Genomic DNA, 13397 nt, shown 5'->3' on the forward strand with positions numbered 1-13397 from the left:
TAGATTTTAGGGCCAGCGAGATAGCTCAGTGGACTAAGTGCCTGCTTAGGCAAGCACACAGACCAGGGTTCAATCCCTGGCACTACATGCCATGCCTGCCCCTAACCCCAGGTGCACTGAACTGTGACTGAGTCTGGGTGTGGTGATGCACACCTATAATCCCAGCACTGGGGAGGCCAAAAGCAAGAGGATCACTATGAGTCTGAGCTTCTTAGTGTGCCCTATACCTAATACATTAAAATTAAATAAGTTTTAAAAATGCAATTTTTCAAGCTTGCAGTTTGATTGCAATCAGAATCATGGAACAAATTTTGCAACCAAAATTGTGGGAGAATTGAATTCGTGAGCCAAGGCACAGCTGTACATGTATAGTAAGATATTGCAGTCTTATTTTGAATTAGTTCTGCATATATTTAGAATTAGTTATCTCTCCAAGAGGACTTCTGATTCCTTAGCAATAAATAGTATTTCAAGAACTCCTTCTAGGTATCAGGGAGGCTTGTTAGCATTAGGTTGATCATTGTTTCTCAATGTCTTCTGTGGTAAGATGTGGAAAAATTACTTGTAAGACTTTTCCAGAGAATTATCACCCACTGGTAGATTTGTATGCTTATTATGTCTTCATGAAGACAATACTTATTTGAAACATCACTTTTTAATAATTTTACCTTTTGTGTATAGTTTATGTTGGCATTGTTGGTTTTACAGAAGTGGTTTCTGTAGCCTCAGTTTATTTTACTCTCATCCAGGGTAGTGAGTACAGTGGACACATGTGTACTACAGAAGTCATAACGTGAATATCATGAAATAGATGTCTTACTTAGTATATCTAAACTTTTTATTGCACTTTAAGTTTCAGGTGCATATGTTCATTACTGAATTTAATTTTTACTTCTATTGCATCATGTAGAGACTGTTGCTTTCCTTTACAGAGGTGAAAAACAAGATTAAGGAGGCTAAATACACGTATGGGCTATATAACAAGTGGAAGAACTCAGAATTAGACCTAAGAACTATATTAGAGAAGGCTACATATAACCCTTCCTTAATACAGCATTCCAGAAGCCAGTAAATATTTGGTAGAATCAGCATATACTGTACTGTGAATGAAACACTCATTCTGAGAGGAATGGCAGTGATTCCATTGAGTTCCTAAATTACTTTTCTTTCCTAAATAAATAAATAAAACTCTGTCACCACTGTACTGTATCATAAACAGGCACTCAGATATCCTTTTGATCTCCTCTGGTAAGAATTAGTTTCCCATTGTGATCCATTAACATGTAATTCTGGAAATTGCTTCTAGGTACACTGCAAAAAATAGAGGCAGCTGTGGTGGTCACATAAGTTTGAAAAAATTAAGTTCTTGAAGCTTTACCTGTTTTATTCGTGTTTAAGAAAGCCTAAAGTAAAGGCAATTGTTTGATTTTCTTTTTCTTTCTTTTTTTTTTTTTTTTCCAATTACTGGGGGTTGAACCCAGGGCCTTCATTCTGAGCTACAGCCCTAGCTCCTGTTTTTTTGAGACAGGGTGCTGCCTAGTTGCCTGGGCTGGATTGAATTTATGATCCCCTTGCATCAGCTTTCAAGAGTATGGGATTAAAAATTAAATGTTTTAAATTTAATTCTAAAAAAAAAAAGACTATGGGATTACAGGTGTGTAACTATTGCTGTGTAATGGTCTGGTGTGTACAACAAAAATAATTGCCAAGTGAACCCAGTAGCAGGTGGCAAGCTGCTACATTTATTGAAGATCATTGTGCTCAGGGCAAGTCCACGGCAACAAAAAATACAGCACAGACAGAAGAGTGGTACTAGGGTAACAGAAAAAGCAAAAGCACTGTATAGCATGTAGAAACAGCAACAGCAGCCACCATAAATCAGTCTTGCAGAAGGAAAACAACAGCCTAGGGATCTTTCCTAAATGTTTAGGTCTGACTGACAGAATGCTGTGCCTTCTTGGGGTATCTCAACATATATGCTTGTTCCAGACGTAACTCTAATCCTGATTACATTTATGAACCCTTAATAAGGTGATAGTAGGATAAAAGTGACTACGGCTAAGCCAGGAGCTCCAGCATGCATGTGCTCAGCTCTGTTGTTTCTAAGTGTACCACAGCTATGCCCACCTTTAACTGTTTTTAGTCCAGTGCTTTCTAAATATGACTAATCCAATATCCCCTTTCTTTTTTCAAACAACTGGGAGATTTATTGTTTTGAAATATAATACATTCCAGAGTCAGGATGGTCTCAGGGGTAGGACAGGCTCCCTGTGGAAAAGCTGGAGCCATTAGCTCCTCTTCTGTTTCCTGCTGTCCCTCCCCTGTGAATTAACTTTTGAACTATTGGTCAGACAACTGCATCAGTTTCAACTTCAGCCACAGAGTTGTAGTTGTGTATTACTGTTACATTGCAAGAACAAGGAAACCATATGGAACATGAAAACATTTTTAGAATTTGGCAGTTTTCCCTTTACATCTGATTGGCCAGGTTTGGGCAAGTGCCTATTTTTAACGAATTCTTGGCAAGGGGTACAGGATTTCTGACTGGTCTAGGTCAGTCATTTAGATGGCAAGGAGATTGTGGACTCAAAATAATAAACATTTCACTGCCCACAGGGGTAACTTCTGTTGTTAGCCTTTCACATGTCTACTTATTTGTCACTTAAATTGCTTGCTGTTCCTAAATTTATCTTTGTGTGGCATATGCCTGAGGGCCTGCATATGCCCCTGGGAAGTCCTTTACACCACTTGTATGCATTCAGCTCTACATATTAGTAGAGATCCAGCTTGTTATGGCTTGTATCTAGATGTCCCCCAAAAGCTTCATGCAGTCATAGGGCTTTTTCAGAGGTGACTGAATCTGGATTGTGTGATAGATTGACAGTGCAGTGTTGGGATTAAGGGTGCTGAGATTAAGGTTGGATGATTACCAGATCTTTCCACTAGTTAGATTGGCACAGTCTTAATCCACTGAGAGACTCAATACAATATGAGGGACAGAAAGAGGTCTTTTTTTCTCTCTGTTGCTTAGTTATAGTCTGCCTGCCATGGAACTGTTATCCTTTGCCAAGCCACCTTGCCTTAGAACTGGTTGATTATTGAATAAAACCTCTACAAACTGTTAGCTACATAAACCTTTTTGTCTCAGCAATGAGAAAAGTAAGAAAGACAAATGCAGTTGCCTTTCCATGTAGTCAGCTTTGTTATACTTTTCATTTCTGCATAATAATCACTTATTGAGACATACCAGAGGATATTTTCTGACCCAGAGAAGGCAGAAAAAGGACTAGGTCAGATACTGTAAACACACACATTTCTGCACAGGAAAAACTTCATGGGAAGTGGGGGTTTAGCCATATTGGGGTTTTGGCTGAAGAGTACTAGAGAGTGATTAAGTTGCTTACAGAACAAAGACTAACAAGTTTTTACTTATTTGCTGCGGTGTACTCAAGGCTTGTAATTTCCATTACTCAAGAACATGGTTCCAAAAGATACTTGTTTTGATAGACTTGTACCACTGACTGTTTATGGTCAACTCAACTGCTATGTTTTTCTATATTTGGTACCATAATCCTGTGCAAAAAATTCTGGCCTTTTATTTATGCATTAAGAGGTGGTCATCTTAGCCTTGAATCTGCTGAGTTATGTTTACAGTTGATGTCATCATCTTGTATAAACATACTGGCCTTAAGATAGGCTGAAAGACTTTTAGTTACATTTTGCTAAGTAAAGCATAAGAGTAGAGTATAAGAAAGTCCAAGTCCAACAGATAATAGTCCAAGCTAACCCAGTATCATAGTCTTCAACAAAACATTTGTTAAATGATCAACATGTTTACATGCAGAGCTGAGTGGGACCTAACTTGGAACATTAAGACAGCAAGCACAGGGAACATGCACAATATGAAGACAGATACCAAACTTTTTAGTTGATCATCAGACATTTCCACATCCAAATGAGTCACAAGTTTTAGCAAAAGTGACTGTCAAGTTCCCTGGAAACAGGCCATGCACCTGTTATCATAACCCACACGTCAGAGTTACTACCTACAGCATGATGAGTGACTTTTAAATTGACTATGAGACTAGAGGGCTTACTGAGGTTTTCTTCTTTTTTTTTTTTTTTTGTACAAGGAATTGAACTCAGGACCTTGCCCTTGCCAGGCAGGCATTTAAGTCACTAAGCTGCCTCCCCAGCCCCCTGAGGTTTTATTCTTAACAATTTCCTATTTATGCAAACATTCTGCTTTTAAAATTTTATAGGATTCTTGTAATGGGTCTGTTAAAATATGCCTTGATATAAAGGGTAATACAGTTTACTGTGCCTAGAAGATTTTCTCCTATCCTTCTGACCTATCAGTGTCCCAACCTGGTGGTCCCAAGTTATTTCAAGAGAGGTTAGAAGGAAAATTCTACTTTAATTCCAGTTTTTTGCTTGGGTAGTTGAATGAATAGGTGCCATTTGTATAGGTTTGGCATGGTGAAAGGTAAGGATATGTAAATTTTGGCTATGTAGATTTTGAGATGGCTATGGAAATGTCCAGTTTGTAGTTAGGTATGCAGGTTTGCAATTTAAAGCAGAGATCAGAATTAAACAAGATTTGTTGCTGCTACCTGTGGTAGTTCAAACTTCAGAATTAGTAGTTGACATTAAATGGCAAAGGAGGCAGGTAAAGGAGGAACAGTGAGTGACCTATCTGAGTGGAATCAGAGTAAATCTTTAGACGCTTGAGCAGAAGAGAAAAATGTAAGAGACGTCATGAGAGAAGCAGGAAGTAAATGACTAACACAGGCAGGTGGAGCAGAAAGGTCCAGAAGGAGCATCAGAGGTATTTGAAGGATCTGGCAACTTAGAGGTCTTTGTAGACCCATTCCCATGTTATTTGGCCTTGGTATGAACAGGTGAGGATGGGCTTGGAGACAGAAATGACATTTTCTTAGCTAAAGAGTAGGAGGTGAGGAAACAGAAAGTGTATGAACCATGCTTCCTAAAGCATGCCTAAGAAGGAGATGTGAAAACACTTAGAGGAAAGAGTGGCTACAGGGACTTATGTTACAGGGACTTTTGTTATTCTTTCGGAGGGGAGACTGAAGCCCATTTCTAAGATAGGAGAAAGATTGCAAAGTAGAGAGCAAATGCTTGAAAACCTCAAGATAGAGGCTGATTGATAGATCCGTGTCTGGGCAGGCAGGATCAGAGTACACATGAGGAAATTTGGATGAGACTAGTGGCAGAGAGGTAAAATGGGAGCACTTGAAGAGAATTTTGTAGGAAGTTGACAAAAGTATTTCAAGCTGGGTAGCTGTCTCCGTTACTCTTCTTTTGTTGCTGGGACAAATACCCAACACTCAAAATGAAGGAATGAAAGGTTTATTTAGCTCACAGTTACTGGAGGTTTCAATCCACATTCAGCTGGGTCTAAAGCAGAGCAGCATGTAGCAGAAAGCCCCTTTTCATGGTGGTGGCAAAGAGCAAGAGCCAAATGAAGGAGTAGCAGCAGCTCTAACAGCTCACCTCCCTCCTTATGCTGAAATACAGATTACCTGTCCCAGGTCAGGTGTAGCATCCACACCCACAGTAATCAATCACAAACTCCAGAAGCCGCCTCATGACTGCATGAGGCTTTAGGGGGACACCTATACACAAACTATAATGGTAGTCTCAAATATCTTGATAAGTGGGAGGCAGAATTAATTACTGATGGTGAAGGGACGACATTCCCTATGGAAAATGGTTTTTATTTTTATTTTTATTTATTTTTTTAAATTTAATTTATTTATTTATTTGCGTGTGTGTGTGTGTGTGTGTGTGTGTGTGTGTGGCCAGCTCAGCCAACCAGGGGGCGGGGCTGGCTGGCATGTGGTGCTAGGGGATTGAACCGTGGTCTTTGTGCTTTCCTAAGCTTTTTCTAAGTAGGTGCTTTAGACCACTGAGCCATCTCACCAGCCCCAGAAAATGGTTTTTAGAGTCAAGGCCTTTGTAGAGTGGAGGTTGCTGTCTTCATTGTTTTGTCCAAGGCAACCCCTGGCTTTAATACTGTCAGTTAGATTGCTTGTCCCTCTACTCAGGGACACTTTCACTCATTAAATGCAGTAGAAGTTTGTTCTTGAGGCAAAAGAGTTGTTTTTCTGCCTTTGAAGAGTATGTTTTAGTGAGTATTAAATTTGCAAGAATGATTTATTTGGTGCTTATACACAATGTAGATGATTACAAGAATATAAAAAAAATAATTTTTGATTCAAGCATAGTGTTTAAAGCTACTTCATAAGTTTAAGTGATTTTCTGTGTCCTTTGATATGATCAATTATTTGTTAATATCATTATGAGGTAGAAATTCTCTAGAGAAAGAGTTCATAGTACCCCCTTTCTTAACAAGGATACAAATGAAGTATCTATAATTATTACTGAAATAACTAAACATGATCTTAAGTTACGAGCAAATCTTTTGTAACCCTGATTACAACTTATATAGGATATATATTATACATTAAAATATTTCTGAGTTTTCTAATAAAATGTGACCACTCCAGAAATCATAACTTTTTTTTCCAGGTTTCAAATGCATTTTTATTTACTATTTTTGATGACTATAAATAAGTGTTTCCACTATGGAAAAGAAAGCACAGTACATTTTCATGACTGGGGAATGGATTTTCTGAAGTCATCTTCAATAGGGTAAAAACTTAGAAAAACAAAACAAAAAAATGGCCTGAATAAAGTCCCTTGTTGAACAAAACAGAATTAAAACCAAAAAAAGGGGAGGGCCAAATTTACAAAAGAAAAGAAGAAGAAAGGAAAAGGAGAGACGTTAAGAGGATTCACTGCTTCTCCAACTTCTCTTCAGCTTCCTCTCCAAGGTCCTTGTTCTCCTCCTTCGCAGAGAGAGCTTCTAGCTCTTCAGCTACTTTTTCCGCATTATCATTTTTGCCCAGTCCTTTCTTTTCTCTCTCTTCAGTTTCTTTTTTGCATTCTTCAAACTTTGTTTTAAATTTCTGTGCATTCTCAGCATTTAGGAAGCGGATGGCAGGCAGCTCTGGCTTAGGATACTCATCGGTGAAGTCAGCATGGGTATTCCAGACCCAGGCATGGTTGCTGCCAGCATTTGACTTTAGCTCCATCATAGACGTGATGTAATGATTGGCGCAGATTTTTAGGGTCTTGTCCCTCCTCATGAGGAGGCGGATGGTCCCCTTATCCTTATGCTTCAGGAGCTAGCTTGACATCACCCGTGCCTCGTTCTTTCCGTTCTGGACTATCATTCTCTGAATCAAATCGGAACAACTTTGCTCACATTTTAAAAAGTTCCTCCTTATCTTCCTCTAGTGTTTTAATTTCTTGCCCAGGAAGAAAAACTACTGGTTCAAACTGGGGTCATGGTTGGATTTGTCTGCATTCTCAGTGGAGGCATCATGGTCCTCATGAGTATCCTTGGCGGCTGCCATAGGGGTGCGGCGGCAGTGGCTCGGCTAGCTCCGTCGTTGCTGCCTCCGTGGCCTCTAGGTGGCTACTTGTTGCTCCTTTCCTCTGCTTCTGGCCAATCATAACTTTTGACATCAGGATTTGTTGGCAGTCTTCATCAAAGTATGGCCTAAGTATCATAGAAATGATTTTGAAATTCTTACAAAAATGCTTATTTCAGAAACATGTCTTAAACTTTCTGAATTAAGACTCTTAGAAGGGTCTAAAAATCTACTTTTGAGCAACTTCCCCAAGTGATTCTTAAAAATTGCTGATAGTATTTTCAAGCTGTAGATAAGAGCCACCTGATGTCACCAAGGAAACTGAGAGTAGCATTTAGTATCCACATATGTATATATGTCACATATACAAGTACATGCATACTTGGTCCTCACAACTTAGAGGAACAGTGGCTGCTGTATAAGGGCATCTCTCAATACCATGTTCCTTTTAAGAGAAAGTGTTAGTCTTTGAATTTAAATACTCTTATTTTAGATAGAAATGGAAATAATTTTAAGATTTCAGTTTAGGATGGGATAGATATTTTACTCACCAGTTAGAAGGGATGTAAAACCCAGCCAATTTGAATTGATTCAATCAAATTATATTTTTAGTTTTATGTAATCTGTATTTAGTGGAAGTAATTCATTTCACATATCTGTTTCTTTTTTTCTCTCTCTCTTTTCTCCTTTTCTGTACTGATGATTGGGCCCAGTGTCTTTCTACTAGACTGTATCCCCTGCTCTCTTTTTTGTTATTTGTAAATTTTAAGACAAGATTTCACTGAGCTTTATAGACTGAGTTTGAACTTGTAGTCTTCCTTCCTCAGCGTCTCAGAATGCTGGGATTACAGTCATTATTTTATACATGTGTGTCGTAGGGGTCACTCTCGTGAGAGGAGAGAAGGACCTGACCTACCCCTCCATCCTTCACAGTACCTTATGTCTCTTATGTAGTTCTCTCTCTCTCTCTCTCTCTCTCTCTCTCTCTCTCTCTCTCTCTCTCTCTCTCTCTCCCAGAGTACAGTACTTGGACCATCAAGGCAGCTGGTGTAGGGTTCAAGAAGTTGGAAAGTGAATTTTCTAGTTCACAAAAATCTTATTCCTCTTCTCCGTCTCCTTCCTCCTCTCCGTCTCCTATACTGTTTGCTCCTTCAGTTTCTTCTTCTCTGCTGGAAGATTCCTTTTGAAGCACAAGGAAATTTATGAGACAGTAAGTCATTTGAATAAAGTTAGAATCTGAATTCAACCATATTTTTAGATACTTTTAATATCTTTTAGAACATTTCTGGTAGTGCTATACTTAGACAACTAGCAGAGAGATGAAAATATTTTACATTTAAAATGGAAAAAAGATGAGAATAAATGTAGAATAAGAACATAGTTAAATTGTGGTATGACCCATTCAAAACATTATATGCCAAGTTTTTCTGTAATAGAAAAGATGCTCATATTCTTAATACTGAATTTTAAATGCCAAATAAAGAATTGTGTGTGATTTCTTTTTTAAAAAAAGTATGCAAGTGGAAAATACCAATACTTCATACTTAATCAGTGTGTTAGTTAATGCTCACATTAATCATACAAAGTAGGCACTGTTGTTGTTTCTCTTTTATAGATGAGGAAACAGATACAGGAAAGTTACTTGCTCAAGGTTGCAGTCAGTAGATGACACAGCAACTAGAAGGAAAGATACCAAAATGTCACTAGTTATTATCTGTGGAGGATAGTGATATGGGGCAGTTTAACCCTATACATCTGTGTCATAGAATGTATCTCCACTTTTTTGTAGTGTAAATAACATTTTGATAAAGAAATTTTATATATTCAAAATCTAGAAAAATAGCAATATGAAAAAAGTATACGTTTGAATTTCAAAAAATAATTTATATTTCAAACAGAAATTTTACTTGGTTTAAAGTTGGAAAATCTGGTGTTCTTTTGCACAGTAAGGTATCGATAACAGTAATGTACTGTACATTTCAAAATGTTACAAAGAAGGAGTTTGTTTTTGAGAAAGTGTCTCACTATGTTACCCAGCTTGGCTTTGAATTCCTGGACTCAAATGATTCTCCTACTTGAGCTTCCCCAGTAGCTAAAACTGCAAGCAGGCACCACTGTACCTGATGTATGTTAGAAGAGATAGACGTGTTTAACCTGATTTAAACATTATATAATGTACACATGTATTGAAACATTACATGGTAACTATCTCTTTTATTTTGGGTAAAAATTTAATTTGGATAAATATGTAAAATTCCATTAAAAACCACAAATGCCACTACTTTCTGTTAACGTGGAACTCTCTAAATGACCTACTGTGACATGTCTGACAGTTTTCTTTTATTGATAAGGAAAATAATAATCCTTTAGTTCAGGATTAAATATAAGAATGTGTCATATTGTCAAACCAGGCCTTGTTTTGATATTTAAAATACTTAGCCAGTAATAGAGTATAAGGGCACACTGCAATAGAACATGTCCAGGAAGATGTGTACTCTACAAAGCATAACCTCAAGGGTAGAAATCTATGTCCCTCTTTCCGTCATCATTTATTTTGCTCTTTAATTTACTTATTCTTGGGTTTCTTATATAAGAGAAACCCTGCAATATTCAATTTTGTGTCTGATTTAATTCATTTAATATTATGGTCTTAAGGTGCCTATGTTTTCCTACAGTTGGCTTATTTATCCTTTTTTCTTGAGTAGTACTCTATTGTATGTAAATACCCCATTTTCTTTATCCATTTATCTGTAGATGGACATATAGGCCATTTCTAAGATTTTAGCATTTATGAGATGTGCTGTTATAAGCATAGATATGTGACTATCACTGTAATATGTCTTTAACTCTCTTGAGAAAATAGTTCGAATGGTAATAGGTAGGTCAAAGGGAATTTCTCTTTTTTTGAGAAATCTCCATACTGATTTCTATAGTGGTTGTACTTGTTTACCTTCCTATAAACAATGTAAAAGTGTATGATTTTCCCTGGTGCCCTCACCAGAATTTTTTATTATTTGATCTCTTGATGACGACCAAAATGGAATCACAGTGTTGTTTTAATTTGCATTTTGTGTATGTGTGCGTGTGGGGGTGGGGTACTGGGGATTGAACTCAGGACCCTGCACTTGCCAGGCAGGTGCTTATTCTACTGTGCTATCTCCCTGACCTGAATTTGCATTTTTCAAGTGGCCAGAGATGTTAAACAGTTTTTTATGTGCTTATTGACCATTTTTACTGCTTCTGAGAAGTGTCTATTTCACTTGTCCATTATTTGATTTGGGTGGTCTCGTGTTTTGAATTCTTTATATATTCTAGATATGAATCACCTTCCCTAAATATAGAAAAAAAAATTATAAGTGCTTATTGCTGAATTTGGTTATTAATTCCAGGAGTCTTTTGGTGGAATTTTTAGGCCTTCTGTGTAAACAACCATGTCATTTGCAAATAATAACTTGGCTTCTTTCATTTATGAATAAATGAAATTTATAATATAAATAAAATATAAATAATATAAATAATATAAATAAATAAAATAATTTCATTTATTTATATTATTTCATCAATTTCATTTCCCATTATTGGATTGCTCAGTTTTATGTCTTCTTGGCTTAGTTTTAGTAATTCATATGTGCCTAGGAATCTGTCCATCTCTTCAAGATTCTCTTTCTTATCATAGTATTTACTAATGATCATCTGTATTTTGGTGACACCCTTTGTGAGTTTGCCTTTTTCTTTTCTAATTGCATTGATATAAGTCTTGTCTTTCTTTTGGTAAGTTTGGCTAGAGATTTGTATATTTGGTCTATTTTTTAAAAGAACCAGCTCTTCAATTCATTGATTCTTTGTATTTTTTTAAGGTCAGTTTCATCAATTTCTGCTCATCAAGCTTAATGATTTCTTTCCTATTTCTAGGTTCCGGATTGGGCTGTTCTTATTTTTCTTATTCCCTTCTCATCCTTCTGAGGAGCACTTTTTCCACCCATTTGTTTGATTTTGAATAAATTGTTGTTTGAGGCCAAGCTTTTGAAAGGAGTCATGATTTTAAGGTTAACAGTTTAAGAATAAGAACAAACAAAAAAAAAGAAAAAAAAGGGGCAGCAAGATAGTTCAGCAGTCTAAAGTGCCTGCTTAGGCAAGCTTAGGCACAGGGGCAGAGGATTCCCAGCACCATATGCCAAGACAGCCCCACCCTCAGGGCATGCTGAGCCAGCCAAAAAAAGCAAAAAAAACAGAATGAGAACATTTATCACAAGATCCCAATAGATTGTGAGATGCTGGGAATACTTGGGAAAACTCAACCATGTGACAGCTTCATATGGTTAATGATTATTATTGGTGGTTTGTGTTTATTTTTTGTAGGGTGTATCATTTCACTAGTTTTACAGCAAACTACTCATCACTCTTTCAACCCTGTGCAACCTCTTTTCTTTTAAAAATAAACTGCTAAACATTTTTTAAAAATTTGAAAAGGTAACAGTGTATAGCAAAGAGGAAAAACACTTATTTTAGTAGTACAGGTAGTAGACATAAGGGAAATTACATACAAGTCATTGATTAACTTGGAAGCAACCCAGAGAACAGTGTTGTCTTCATACATTAGGAATGGGATGTGTGTATATGGGTTCCAGATAGTTTTGATTGTTTAGTTAGTAATGGCATTAGAGTAACCAGTTTTCTTTGCTTGATTTCTCTCTGTATATGGCTACTCCATGAGAAGGTGTCTTTAGCCTTAGCACAAAGACAATTTGTGTGTATTGTGGCTTTCTATCTCTCTCTCTTTCTCTCTTTTTTTTTTGGTGGAACCGGGGATTGAACTGAGGCCTTGTGCTTGCCAGGCAAGCACTTATTCTACTGAGCCATCTCCCCGGCCCTTGTATTGTGGCTTTCTACAGAAAAAGTTGATTCACATTTCAGGAAAGTTTCTTAATATGTCCATTATTGATGCTAAGTATATGGTCACATATATTAGAAAAAAGCTTTTAATGTTTTTTTTTTTTAATTTATGTATTTGGTACAGGGTCTACAGGGTGTTCAGGTTCTCACTACATAGATTGGACTCATAGTGATCCTCTTTTCAGTCTCCCAAGCGCTGCGATTACAGGCGCACAGCATCATGCCCAGTTTCAATCACTGTCTCAATGTGCCCCAGGGACGGGGCTGACATGGTGCTAGAAAAAAGCTTTTAGATTTTTGCTTTTCTTTGGAAAACATTTTTATTTATTTATTTATTTATTTATTTATTTATTTTCAGGGCTTCTTTGAGGCAGGGGCCTACTGTGTAGTGCAGGCTGGCCTTGAGCTAATTTGTGTAGCCCAGTCTGGTCTCAAACTCACTGCAGTCCCCCTGCCTCAGTCTCCCAAATGCTGGGAGCTGGGATTACTGGCATGTGCCACGTAGTCACCCCCAAAACACTTTTAAAATGAGCACTTCTTTGTTGAGATCTCAATTGTTTTTGTGTAAGAACTCATTTAGTGAAAATAATCTTGATAAATTTAAGCTGGTTTAAATTTTTTTTTTTGTCTGTCTTTTTTTTATTTTTATTTTTTGGTCTTTTTGACACAAGGTCTTGCTATATAGTTCAGGTCAGCCTTGAGTTCACTTTCTAGCCAAGCTGGGTCTTGAACTTGCAATGATCCTGCTGTCTCAGCCTCCTGAGTGCTAGGATTACAGGTATGTGCCACTATGCCCAGCTTTAAGCTGGTTTAAATCTTAAAGCAAAAGATGGGATTTATTTTATTTTAAATAAAAAATAGATATGTTTTAAAAAATAATGGTGTAGTTCACCAAAAGCTTTTATATGTTAATGTTGTGATACGGTTACTAAAAATCAAAGCAAGAAGGGGTTGTACAACATATGAAGTCTTAATTTCTGAACTAGGATATTAAAGATTTCTGTCAGTTATCCTTTGTGGCAGTGGAAGTACATGCGGTTTTCT

The 13397-nt window shown here is 37.1% G+C and overlaps 1 protein-coding gene and 1 pseudogene across 1 annotated transcript in view; one reads left to right on the forward strand and one right to left on the reverse strand.

The window, feature by feature from the left end:
* Snx25 (sorting nexin 25) overlaps positions 1 to 13397 on the forward strand; it is a 154398-nt gene that overhangs the window by 10720 nt on the left and 130281 nt on the right. The window lies entirely within an intron of this gene.
* LOC101584456 lies at positions 6819 to 7442 on the reverse strand (annotated as a pseudogene).

Source organism: Octodon degus, unplaced genomic scaffold (genome assembly GCF_000260255.1).
Source record: "Octodon degus isolate 3935 unplaced genomic scaffold, OctDeg1.0 scaffold00114, whole genome shotgun sequence".
Classification (NCBI taxonomy): domain Eukaryota; kingdom Metazoa; phylum Chordata; class Mammalia; order Rodentia; family Octodontidae; genus Octodon; species Octodon degus.